The sequence below is a fragment of the Zea mays genome, chromosome 4 (genome assembly GCF_902167145.1).
Source record: "Zea mays cultivar B73 chromosome 4, Zm-B73-REFERENCE-NAM-5.0, whole genome shotgun sequence".
Taxonomy (NCBI): Eukaryota; Viridiplantae; Streptophyta; class Magnoliopsida; order Poales; family Poaceae; genus Zea; species Zea mays.
The window spans coordinates 59607898-59621464 of NC_050099.1; the positions used below are offsets into that span (position 1 = coordinate 59607898).

Sequence of the window (13567 nt, forward strand, 5' to 3'; positions counted from 1 at the left end):
TTTCTATACATGATAGTATAATGCCCATGCGTTGTGACGAGCCTCAAATTAGGCTTCAACATCCTTGATAAAAGCATGTCTAGGATAGTAATAAGTCGATTAAAGCATACCGTACGACACATGGTTCAAATTTCATAATAAAATACAACACATCTCCACATGCAGAGAAGTACGGTGTAAGAAATCATCTATAAGCTGAATAACAATTCAACATGTAGATATTTTAACACAAATCTTAGCGATGCATGTAACCTAGTAACCTAGGGAACTTAGAATTTACATAGTCAATGCATTTCTGCATTAGATACATTGCAGATATGAAGTGGCTGGTGGCCTAGTGCCTTCAATTTACTAAAGAAATAGGTGATAGTCGCATGTGAAGAGAAACAAAGCCCACAAATTGATCCGTAAATCTATATGTAAAATGATACGGGAAACAAGAATACCTGCAACCCAATATGCCACTTAGCCCGTGTCTTATAAAAAAAGCAACACGTTCATCCTTCTGGTAATTAGTCCAGCCGAAAGGTTGCACATGCTTTTGTCGCACTCTGCATAACACTTCCACACATATTCGCCCAGATGCAGCTTCTCAAACCATCTCCCACCAGGTGCTACTTCAATTTCCCTTGAAATAGCTTCCCACCAACCCATTGAGTCTCAACAGGTTGTTCAAAACGATAGTTACATAATGCATATTCAGGCTCCCTGCTAATCTCAACTGGCACTCCCTCTTCCTTTCTGCCATTCTCCTCTTATGGAGCAACAGGGAGACCGCAACGAGGACAAGATCCCAACAAAATATACTTTTGCATTGGTGAACCTTGTAGCTATACTTGACTTAATAAGTAGTAGAGATTAACAAACAAAATCTCTATTTTCCTTCCATTCCGATTTGTTTCATCACTCGATAAATACAGAATCAATCGAGCCCATTCAAATCCATGCAACAAGTATCCATATCGCGCAGTATGGTAGCTTGAACACATTCGGCATTCCGCCGTGCCTGCCAGTGTGCTCGAACAACCATCATACGACGGCACTCCAGACGTCGCCACCACCACCGTGGCTGAACATTCCTGTCCCCAGATCCCATCCCTCAATCATCTCCTGTGCCACACGCCCGTTGTCCACCGGCACTAGGTGCCCCATGCCATACACCACCAAGTGCGCCAACGCGCCCGACTGCTGCACGTAGCTCGCGAGCTCCCCGCCATCCGCCACACGGCGCGCTCTGCATCCAGGAACGCACGCAGGCTGTCAAAGCGCACCCCGCCCAGCCACGCCTTCGTGGACACGACGTCGTCCCAAAGGTCGCGGACGCCCTGATATAGCAGCACGCATGTCGTGCTCCACAACAGCGACTCCATCTGCGGCACCACGTTGCGCATCACGTCCGCTTGCATCGCCGCGCCCACCGTGTCGATGCACTCCTCCCACGCCACGTCCCCACGCACGTCCAACGCCGCCTTGGCCCTGACACGTTTCAACGGGGGCATCCGTAGTCCCACCGCTTCGCATAGTCGTACAGCGTGGCTTGCCCCGTCATGTTCTGCAACCGCGACAACACCTGCCCCCGCATGTCCGACGACGCGACCCACCGCTGGGCATGTGTCAGTGACACCAACTCCGATTGCAGTGCCTCTAGCTCCTGCTTCTGCCGCGCGTTCAAGTTGCTCAGGAAGTAGGCCAAGTCTGCGTGCGTGGCCACCTTCGCCACCGGGTGCGTGAGCCCATTGCTGATGGCCATGCCACGGAGGTTCACACACAGCGCCTCTAGCAGCTCCCGGTTCGTGTGCAGGATGTGCGCCCCCACCGTGGGGATGTACTTGCACATGCATATCTCGCCCGTTAGGAAGAAGGGCTACACGCGGAGGGCCGGGTCCAGGGCATAGAAAGACTGCAGCGCGGTGAGGATGAGCTGGTTGGTGGGGATGTCGGCCAGGGACGGTGCCGAGCGGGTTATCGACGAAGAGGAGACCGAAGCGGTGGTTCCATGTGAAGGGGTTGCACGAGAGGGTCTCGTCGATTGACAAAGTAGGGGTCGAGCTCGAAGAAGTTGCCTAGGAGGCCAGAGTGTGACAGAACCTGCCAAGTCATTAGGCCCACCTACAGTTGTCCTTGTCCATCGGACCTCATACAACCCTGCAGGTGCACCTGATCACTTGATAAGTTCGGTATCTGTATTCTTTACCTTGCCCAAGAGCGTTTCACCCGTCACGCAGATATTACAACACATCGGAGGAACGAGAATGCGGAAGCAGTTATAGCAACTTATTTTATATTAAAGTATGGAAAGAGTAGTATTATTACAGACCAGTAAAGATATAAGAGTGGTGGAGTAATATTATTACATATCTTGGGAGGCAAAAACCCCTCCCGATTAATAGTAAAAAGTTTATAAAGGAGGACACTTCCTCCCGAGGCTTCAGTCTCGGTTTTCTTCCTTAGGCACCACCTTGGAACAAAAGCAACAAAAATTTGTTGCTTCCTCACCTACAACAACATGGGTTCGAAAACCCTGAGTATGGAGTATACTTTCGCAAGTCTTACCCGTCAAAATAAAAGACTCTCAAGGATATGCTGGCTTTTCAGAATCAAGGTATGGCTTATCAAGAATCAAAGACTCTGTTTGCAAAAGTGCTTACTAATAGTGGATCCTTAAAATCCAGTTTTACTTGTCAGGTTAAGTAAAGTTACCTGGATCAAGAGTTCTTTCTACCCTAGTTCAAGCACTTGACCTATACTAGCCAATTTCTTATCAACCCTTCTTATTCACTGGAATGCTACGTGTAAGTCAGTGACCAAGTCTTCATGTCCGAGAAGTAACGGTGATCCAAATCGATTAATACCCAGCTGAGGATCTCCAATCACACGACATATGTAGCACTTAATCCTTGCATATGTCAACTCGCCACCAGGGTTCTTAAGACCAAATCAGGTTCACGCCAACTGAAAGCACAGATACACCACCGTCCAGCATCTTGCCACGGAGGGTACACGCTACTCTCGCCATCTCTCCACTCCCATTGCGTGTTATCTTATTCTGGTATTAGTCTGCCCAAGGCAAAGCTTACCCATGATGAGGCATGTGACCAGTTAAAGGGTCCTCGGTCAGCAGGCCTACATTGAGACGGTCCTTAATCGACTCAGACGGAGACACTACACCGAGACTCCCTTCTCATGCAAGTCAACCGCCTGGTCTCAGCTTTATTATTTTCAACCCAAAGTTTGGTACCTGGCAGAGGTACATCTTTTCTGATGTTGAACCCATCACGACCATGATGGATCCACCATCAAGTTTTATTTGGAAAACATCCCACCCACTTGAAGCATCATCTTTTGTCAAAACAAAACATTTTGTTTTTCTAGAGCAAGGCTAAGCATAAGGAAAACCTTTTTGTAAAACAGGGAATCCAAGAAAGGTAATCAAATTCTCAAGGAAGGAAATGCAGCAACTTGTTTAGCACACAACTCCTATCACCTAATGCATCAAGCAAGTGAGAAAGATTTTAAAAAATATCAAGGAGGTGGCAAATGCACCGGGGCTTGCCTTGTGTTATATGTGAGTCGGGTTCTGCTCCACAGATGTCAAAATAAAAGCAGTTCCCGCCCTGAGGTTCTTCAGGTGGTGGTGGTGTAGTTCTTGCTTGTTCAACTTCTATCTCTTCTTCGTTATAGGGTTTTGGGTTCTAGGTACCAAACATGGTCCAAATCATACCAAACTTTACCCAAGGCTTCTAAATAAGATTTAAAGCTTATCTAAAAAGTTTGGTGATTTTTGGAAATATTAATTAATTTCTAAAATTCCAGGGGTATGGGTTTTGGCTATTTTAAATACTCCATAATTCCCTATTTGGAATAAAAATCATAAAACTATTTTTATTAAATACTATAGAAAATTAGGAACCTAGCAAAATTGGTCTTGCATTTTTAGCATTTTTCTATAATTTTCTATAAATTCTCTAATCCTGGCAGAAAAAAAAAGGAAAAGAGCCAACAGTAATGGGCTGAATCTGGCCGGAGCCGGCCCAGCCAAGGCAGAACACGCCCACGCTGCTGACCTTGCAAAAAGGCCCCTGCTAATTTAAATAACTTGAAACGGGGTCACGGCACTATTTCTACGTTTCACTTACAGTTACAAAAACACCCCTCTAATTCTAATGCTTCACAACGTCAGGTCCACGACGTGGAGCGGCAGAGGAGTAGCTCCGGTGAGCTCGCTCTGGCCGGAATATGCCACGACCAGTGCTCTAAATTGGTTTACTCCTAATTTAACACCGAAGAAGCGTTTCCCCTCGATCAATTGCACTAGCGGAGCTCTAAATCGCCCTGTTCACGGAGACAGCGCGAACAACAGATGAACACGGGTGTTCCCGACGACCTGGCGCGGTTCAGCTCAATTGAATGGGTCGAGGAGCATCAGGAGAACCTAAGGACACTCAAACGGGAGATCAGAGAGCATGAACAGACCTGGAACAAGCTAGCCACGGCGAGGACTCTTTCACGGTGGTGGAAAACAGATTTGGGGGAACTGAGCAATTCGTGGGCTCTAGTGAGTAATTGGAGGCACGAGCGGGTGGATTGGATGCTGGAATACCCAACGGAGCCGAGGGTGTGCTCAATTTATAGGGCTCTTGAGTGGTGGCCGGTGAATTTGAACTTGCGCGGTGGCGGTCGGAGAGGAGTTGCACTGGCGCACACGATTGGTGGCCATTACCGTGGCAACCTCACCGGTGATCACTGGATGGGCTAACACGAGTCACGGCGGTGTGGTTAAAGTGACGAGGCATGTGGCGCAAGGCTGCGAGGTGTCTAACTCCAGCGAGGGGAGATCCGAAGCGAATGTGAGCTAAGCAGACACGGCGGCCGGAATGAACAGTGGCCGGAGTTCATCCACTGGTGATATTTCTTACTCCCTCTGCGTTATCCAACTACACCGAGCACGAATCACTGCGGCGGCGTGAATCCACGCGCGGGGGTTGCCGGCGGTGAGTTTACTGAGCTGGCGATCTGATCTGGTTACTGTACCATCGCGCAGCTCCTTTAGTCGGTCTGACAAAGCATGTTTGGGATCGATTTGCTCCATAATTTATGTAGTGATCCGACCAACTCTCTGCATCAAAGTTGTAGCCTAACAAACCCACTTTAACTTTGTTACAATGTTCACCATCAAATAGTCACAGGATCTTACTCAAAATCGACCTCTAAGTTCATCCAACTTCACTGTTACTGAAAATTCAGACCTAAGGCTGACTGACAGCACAACTTTGAGCTTATTTTTCTCCAAACTTTGTATGTAATCAAAGCTTAGTTACTTAAGCAAAGTTGTTCTCCTATTATAGCTCTAGACTTTTGATGTGTTGACCCTAGGAAAATTTCTAATATTTTTAGATCTATAAAGCTCCAAAGTTAGCCATATTCACTAATTTTCAGACAGCCATATGAGAGGAATGGAGTGGCTTTTTGCAAATAAGCCCATTTCACATCTTTTGACTTGGAAATCCTCATATGTGTGAACCATATGCTTTAGGGTACCCTAATTCCTTGGTTTTTGCACTTAGGTCCAAAAGTGTGCAACATTTACATATAACCCCTTAGGGTTTCAATCCAGGGTTTTCTAGGGGTTTGTTTAGGGTTTTTGGTACTTCTAGGGTTTGAATGCCACTCAAGTCCATTAATGGGGATATCTTATGATTATTTCTCATGAGTTTTAAAGTTTTCTCTCACTTGGCTTTGTTAACACTTCTAAGCACAATTTAGGGTTGAGTATCCTACCCTAGGGTTTCACCCATGACTAATCACATCAATAGAACTTGTTTGAAATTTTTGCCTAGTGAATGCATTCTAAGTGTAACAATCACATGATATGCTAATGCTCATGATGTTATGCTCAAGTTTTAGTGATAGTAACACCAGGGGTGTTACACATAGCGCCTTGGCCCGCCCTGCAGCTAGAGGAGGAGTGTCATGGTGGCCAGTGACGTGACTGGGTCAGTGGCCTCATAGAAGGCAAAGAAGAGGGAGGCGTTGGTGGGCAGGTGACTTGGTCGAGATGGTTTCTTTCGGAAACGCTGCCGTCGTGGCAGTAGCCAAGAGTGGGACGATGGCGGCAAGGAGGATTAGAATGAGGTGCGGCGGTTGTTGCGCCTTCGCGAGCGGGACGGTCGAGAGACGGTTGTTGCGGGTGAAGGAGCGCAGAACGCGGCCAGGGGAGCGGCGCGTGCGTAGAGGGAGCGAGCGGGGGCATGGTTGTGCCTGTGGTCTACACTATTAACTTAATAGATAGTAGAGATGGAGATTTTAGACGTGTCGCCGTCTCTCTCTAGGATTCCGGACGCTGAAGACGCTGCCACCATTTCTCTCACTATGCACACAATGCTAGCACACTAGAGTCATGGTGTTTTATCCCCGCACATGTGGATAACGTGGAAACATTGTTGATATTGTTGTGGTGTTGATCACATCAAACTTGAGTAGGATAGGTGACGTTCTAATACTTCCATTACATTGACAGATTTTTTTCTTCTAGCATGCTATGTGTCTAGTGATAATGGTCTGCGATCCTCTACTCGTATGAATATGGTATATATGTTAGTGCGTAGCATAAACATTTTATGACAGTGGTATCAAAGCCAAGTCATGTGCAATTTTTGATCTAGATGGTTTGCATATAGGCGATATGCATAATACACCAGATCTAATTTTGATTTGGTTGTAGCATGGATTGGGACAAATGAGGTACATAGTTATCGGTATAGTCCCACAACCTTTTGCCCCTATAGGCAGGTATCACCATCGGGACCTATGATTAGTCTGTTTTCCCTCCTAACCACTCGTACAACTTGCCCTTAGTGGTTGGAATCATCATTGGATCTAATAGTGTGTATTTTTCAGGTTTAGAAAGTGAACAAATATGAGTTGAATATTGTTGGGGAGGGCCTTCGTCGACGAAGGTATCTGCGAGATATCAGCTTTGTCAAGAGAGCAAGCTTAAGGTAAACACATTCATCTTCGTCATTGGATCGAAGAAGATAAAATGGATGAAGTCAAGAAGGTTCAAGTCTGTAGATGCATTGAGCCAAACGAAGCCTAAGGAGGAAGCTTCACGTGATGCGTGACGACTTACGAAGCAGCGAAGAAGGTAATGAATCCGGAAGGTTTGATCAACAAGATATATGGATAAAAAGGTACAATATTACCCTTATAGTATTTGTAGTTGACATTTATAGGGTTTGTGGACATTTTTGCAATTTGATACGAAGTTATACCCCGTGGCTATAAATAGAGGAACGCCATGCATTAGGATGTTTTGTGATCAGAGTGGATCAAATCGCCCTGACTACAAAGTTGTATATTTCCTTCGCCTTCGTGTGTCACACCCGGATTTAAGGACAAATCCAGATGCATCTCACATATGTGCTTGGATCAAGTCTCACACATATGATGACTCATTGTATAGAAATCAATGTCAAAATTCTTGTTACATAGGTAAAATTTTATGTACAAAATAGCTAAATAAAATACACCATATGACGACGACGATCCTCCACAGACATAGTTGACTGGAAGACGATGGTCTAGACCTCTCTAAACTCATCTTCATGATGATCCACCTCTTGGCGGTACCTGCTTTTGACCTGGTATGATATGGGTGAGCTCCTATACAGTGATCGTTCAACATGTGTGAGGAAAAAGTGTAGTGTAAGGCTTACCAAAGATATGGCTGAGGCAGAACATTGCTTTTAATTTTTGTTGGTCAGAATTTTGTTAGCACTTACTAAATATATGTAAATACCAACCCAATTAAGTGATGGATCATAATTGTAAATCTCACAATGCAATGCATGTCAAGTTAATTTTAGTTCCATCATTTAATCATGCGAGAGTCCCGAGCTATAAACCCTTAAAATAAGATTTAAAGTATTAGCTAGATCTTGGAGAAACTACACTAGAATTTATTTTATGTCTATATTTTATTTGTGAAGCCTTGTTCCCTATTACATAAATATGTTATAAAAGTTCTTCGAGAGATTAAGAATTAATATATCTCTTGCACTTGGATCTCCTAACCTTTAAAGATATTGATGGATATTGAATTAGAAATTTTAATTTTATCCCACACTAAAAATACCATTTTCCTACAAGGACTAACAAACAATTCATACTTGAAACATTTTCTCAACAAATTAATAAATAAATATGATTAAAATAATTGCATCCATGCTGGTACTTGAGCATTTGGGTTGTAATTTGAAATTAAAAACATATTTTGAACTAGTAGTTTGAATTGAAAAGAAATCAGGAACGAAAAAGGGAAAGAAAAACTCACCTGCTGCCTAGGTCGGAATCCACACCCACGAGCCCAGTACCTCGCCCACCGTGCAGCCCAGTTTCTCTCCCCAGCGGCCCAGCCAATCTACAATGCTCACTGCCTCATGGGCCCAGCGCCGCAGCCTCTGTGTGCCCGTGATGTCGCCCTGTGTCACCAGCGGGTGGGGCCCTAGTGTCAGACTCCTCTCCCCCGCGTCGTGAGCCTCAGTAACAAGACCCGCTTGCCATGCAACGGCCGAAGGTCCCGGGTTAAGCTCACCAAACCCCTCCTAGTGCATATATAAATCGATCGCGAAGCGTCCCTTCATCCACGTCTTCATCTCCATGTCAAGTCAAGGAATCGGAGACACCTCACCGCCATTTTTGGAAAAGATTCAAGCCGCCGTCGTCAAACTCGTCTTCTACCATAGCCCGACCCTTGGAGAGCGGTTGCAGTGGTTCGCCGTGGCACGTGGAGTCTTGCGGCAAGCCTCGCCAAGCATGAAATAAACCGGATGCGGAGGAATTCCTCATCGTCATCACGAGGTACCACGTACCCGCCGTGCGCCGTGGCTAGTCAATCTGCCACCACCCCGTTATTCGAGTATAGGGTCATTAGGTTCGCAACATCCTATACTTTATATAGGGCCGTCGGTACACGAGTTCGTGCGCGGGTGAGCCAAAGGGTAGACCACCTACGTTGGCTTCGTCGTAGAAGAGGGCGGCGCCACCACGTCCGACCGATATGGGGGAAGGGATGTGCCTGACCATCTATCCGTGGATGGAGGGCCTGGATTAGAGAATCACATACCCTTTCGTTTAACTTAACCAGAGTCATCGGATCGTGATCAAATGGATCCGTGGTGATCTTAGTTAATTGAAGTAGGGGTCATAGATCCAGGATCAGGTGGCTGGGAATGGATACCGCTTTTATAATCCAATCGATTTAATCCTGACCACTAGTTTCATATCGAACGGCCCACGGGTCCCGTTACTCCTTCAGCCATGGTTATTTTCATAGGAGCCCTCTAAAAGTCAGATATCAACCCCCGCTCCGCTCTTGTTCAAAAACCATTGCAAACAAGGCTAGATTTTTTTATATAACTGACCCCATGTTTTATTGAAATAGTACCTGCACTCCCTCAGTGCTTAATAATTGCAGAGTTAATTTTGAAAATGAAATTTTGGTATAAAAATAATCTTTAGAACCTAGGAAATTCATATTTCCTCCAATATAGCTTCGATCTAACCTGTTCCAGTTGTGTTAGCTTTATATTAATGTTGCCTACATGTAACCATATTTGTTCTAGTGTTTTTTAAAATAATTAAATATTTTTATCAGATTAACTTTTCTAAACTAAGTTAATGTGGCATTTTAAATTGACTAAGCTATGATTTAGTTATAACCTAAAATAAAAATGAATAAAGTTAGTAATATCTTTTTCACATGATTATATTAATCAATATAGTATATATTTTTATTACCTAAACATCTAAAATTTTAGAAAACCATATATCCTCAACCGTAACTCCGATTTTAATGGTTCTCGAACCTACAATCTCATAGCGACACGTAGAATATTCTCACACAGTTTGTTCGTATGCATTGGTGTAATGTTACTATAACCATTATTTGCTTGATTTGTATGTATTGCTATGAGTAGCAGTTAGGTCATGAGAGACCCAAAGACCCATCAAGTGAAGTACTTGGAATCTCAAGTCATAGGCAAGTTGTGTCCTTTATCACTCTTCTTTACCCAATAATGTTCATGTTAATCATTATGATCTGCATAGGTTAATTTTGATGGGACCCAATAGGTCACCCTAGTTTGGTCTTCTTTATACTTTGTTTACCACTGAACTTTTGGGTAGTATATGCTATTGCTCTATGTGGTTTTGGGTATTAAGATACATATTATTCATGTTCATGCTATTTACTACTATTGAGTTGTTTACTGTTCATGATAAGACCATCATGTTAATTGGAACATGGAGCTTAACTTGAGATAACCGTGCTACCACAAGGGTGGTATGGGACGCCCTTGGCTGACTAATTAGGAAAGCAAGTCGATGACTACCTTACCCGAAAGGGCAAGAGCGGTAGGGGAGTTGTCGATATAGGGAGGTTCTCGGGTTGATCATGCTGCGATGGCTTTTTAGACGGGGGATTCCTATATCGCTCTCCTCAGAAACCGTAGCGGGTTTTCTGAAGCTAGTGGAACTTTTTAAAGGCCTCGTAGTGCTACCCTGCCTCGTCTCCTCGGTAGAGATGAATGGGAAGTCGTGATCTCTTGGCAAATGGGTAACACGACTTGTGGGTAAAGGGCGCAACCTATGCAGAGTGTAAAACTGGTATATTAGCCGTGCTCAAGGTCAAGCTCTAATCATCTTGTTTGGTAAGTCTTACACCTAACATGAGCCCCCACCGTAAGTGAGGTCATGCACATTATTCCCCAGAACATGTTGAGCGATGAACGTATGTGAGCTCACCCTTGTTGTACTCACATCCCCCAGGTCAAGAACAGGTACCGCAGGATAAGGAGCATGAAGGATGCTAAGATGAGTTCGTGAGAGGTCTAGGTTGTCGTCACCCAGTCAACGATGGTTGCGGAGGATCATTGCCTTCGTATGATGTAATTATCTAGTTATTTTATACAAAACTCTTATTATATAGTAAAGATGTGACATTCGTTTTTGTACTGTGAGTCATCATATGTGTGAGACTTGATTCTAGCACACATTTGAGATGCACCCGGGTTTGCCACTTAAATCTGGGTGTGACAGAAGTGGTATCAGAGGAATGTTGACCGTAGGATGTAACCTAGATAGAACTGGACATCCCTTACCTACTTACCCTTGCTACTCTGATTATTTCTAAACTTTCCTTAATCCTTTCTCATCTTTTGCTGCTATACTCTGATTACTCTTACCTTCTCTCTTCTAAAGACCAAATAGATTTCACACCTTGGAATCATGTACCTAATGTGACCTTTCGGAATAGAAGACCTAATTTTAGGAACAAAAATAAAACTATCTTTGTTGGTATCTATACACTTGAATGTTTGTTCTTATGATAACTATTTGATTTGGTTCTTTGATTGAGTGAGATGGGTTGTGGAGTAATATCCACAATTGCATCTAAATTATTTAGAAAGATAGATTATCCCCCATATATGAAAAAAGATTCTATCTTATCCTTATGGGTTCATCTTGTAAGAATACTTATCTCAACGTGACACAAAACAACAAACCAAAATTCTGCTTAAACTCCTTCAACTTGTAACCAACCACTAGGTTATCTGTTCTGCCTACTAAATTATTTCTCTTGCAAAACTATCTTACCCTACGTCTCTAACCCAGATGGTTAATACCAGGAAGGGAGGAGGTGTCAATCTACCTACGTATTCATCGAAGAAGGGCAGTAGCTAATCTAGAACCGGAAATGAATCCTCCTCTGAATCCCCCGCCAGATGGGACTGATGTCGTGGTTGCAACTCCAATGCAACTGCTGCAACAAATAGCCAACACTATGGCAGAAATGCAAGCTCAGCTCCGCCAGGACAGGCAGCAGCCACCACCTCCACCACCACCACCACCACCGCCATCACCACCTAGGGATTAGCATCACAAATTCATGAGCCACAAACCCCCCACTTTTCCAGCTCTCTCGACCCACTACAAGTTGTTGACTGGCTGAAGCCCATAGAAAAGATGCTCAACATAGCCCAGTGCACTGACAGTGAGAAAGTACTTTATGCATCGGGTCGCCTCACCGGCCCCGCTGCAGATTGGTGGGATGCATACTACGTAGCACATGCTACTTCTAACACCATTTCCTGGGAAGAATTCTCCGCCAGCTTCAGGAACTACCACATCCCTGCTGGTCTTATGAAGATTAAGAAGGATTTTCTATCCCTCAAATAGGGAGGCATGTCAGTAAGTGAATACATAAACAAATTCATCAGCTATCTCGCTATGCTCCTCGGGAAGTTGTTGATGACGAGAAAAAGCAAGAACTATTTCTGGAGGGATTGATCGAGCCACTCCGATACCAACTGATCTCCCACTCATTCCCGTCCTTCAAGAAACTGTTGGACAAGTCTATAGCTCTGGAGCACAAGCGAGTTGAGCTAGGCAAGATGAATAGGAAGGCTACAAACCAGGGACAGGCGGCAAGTAGTACTCGTCCTCGTTATGCTTCATCACAAGGTACTCCAGCTCAAGGTAGTCTCGGACAACAACCTCAACAGATCCAATCTACTCCTCAAGCAAGCACCCCAGTGGGACCTGTCGCTCCTAATGCATCAACAAACAGGTCATGCTTTAAATGTGGATAGGCTGGACATTATGCGAACTACTTCCCCAATAAGGCCGCTTACACTACTCCAGCTCCGATGAAGCAAGGTCAAGACTCAAGAGGTAAAAGACATGACTTATCAGTCAATCGAGGTCAAGTTAACCATGCGGAAGCATAGCCTGAGCCAGAAGGACATGAAGACCTAGAAGAGGTACCAAGAGAAGTTGAGGAAGCCAATGAAGATGAAAATGAGCAACAAAACTAGAGTCTTTTATCTCTATACTAATCTTGTGGACGAGATTCTCTTTAATGGGGGTAGGATTTGTAAACCATTAAAACAAGATTTAAAGTTGTTTCGGGGCCTGCTTCTTTGCCGAAGGTCCTCCAAGCAAAAACATCTTCGGCAATGTGATATGTGAACTGACACAGCATGAAGGTACAAGCCGAAGCTATAATCCAGAGAGCTTCGGTATAATAACATGCCTTGAGACGAAGATCTGCACTGACTTAAAGAGGAAAAGACCGATCAGTCCTTGATAATTTGTGTCACGCTTATAGTTAGTTATCAAGGACATGAGTGTAATTTCGACCGGGCTATGTCCCGTGCCTATAAATAGATGTATAGTAACCCTGTACTATTCACGCTGACTTGTATTCTGTCACACCCGGGTTTCGGGGCACCAAGACCCGGGCGCAAACATAATCACCAGGTGTGCTGGGACCAAGTCTGACACATATGATGAATCATGGCACAGGATCGAATGTCACATCTTTACTATATAATAAGAGTTCTATACAAAATAAATAAGTAATTACATTATAAGGAGACAACGGTCCAGCAACCCAAAGTTGACTGGGAGACGACGGCGTAGACCACTCATGAACTCATCACAGCATCCTCCAAGCGCCTCATCCTGTGGTACCTGTTCTTGACCTGTGGGGGGTGTGAGACAGCAA

General features: G+C 44.5%; 1 pseudogene; it reads right to left on the reverse strand.

The window, feature by feature from the left end:
* Positions 1-1029: 1029 nt before the first annotated feature.
* LOC103655292 (serine carboxypeptidase-like 50) lies at positions 1030-1837 on the reverse strand (annotated as a pseudogene).
* Positions 1838-13567: the final 11730 nt, after the last annotated feature.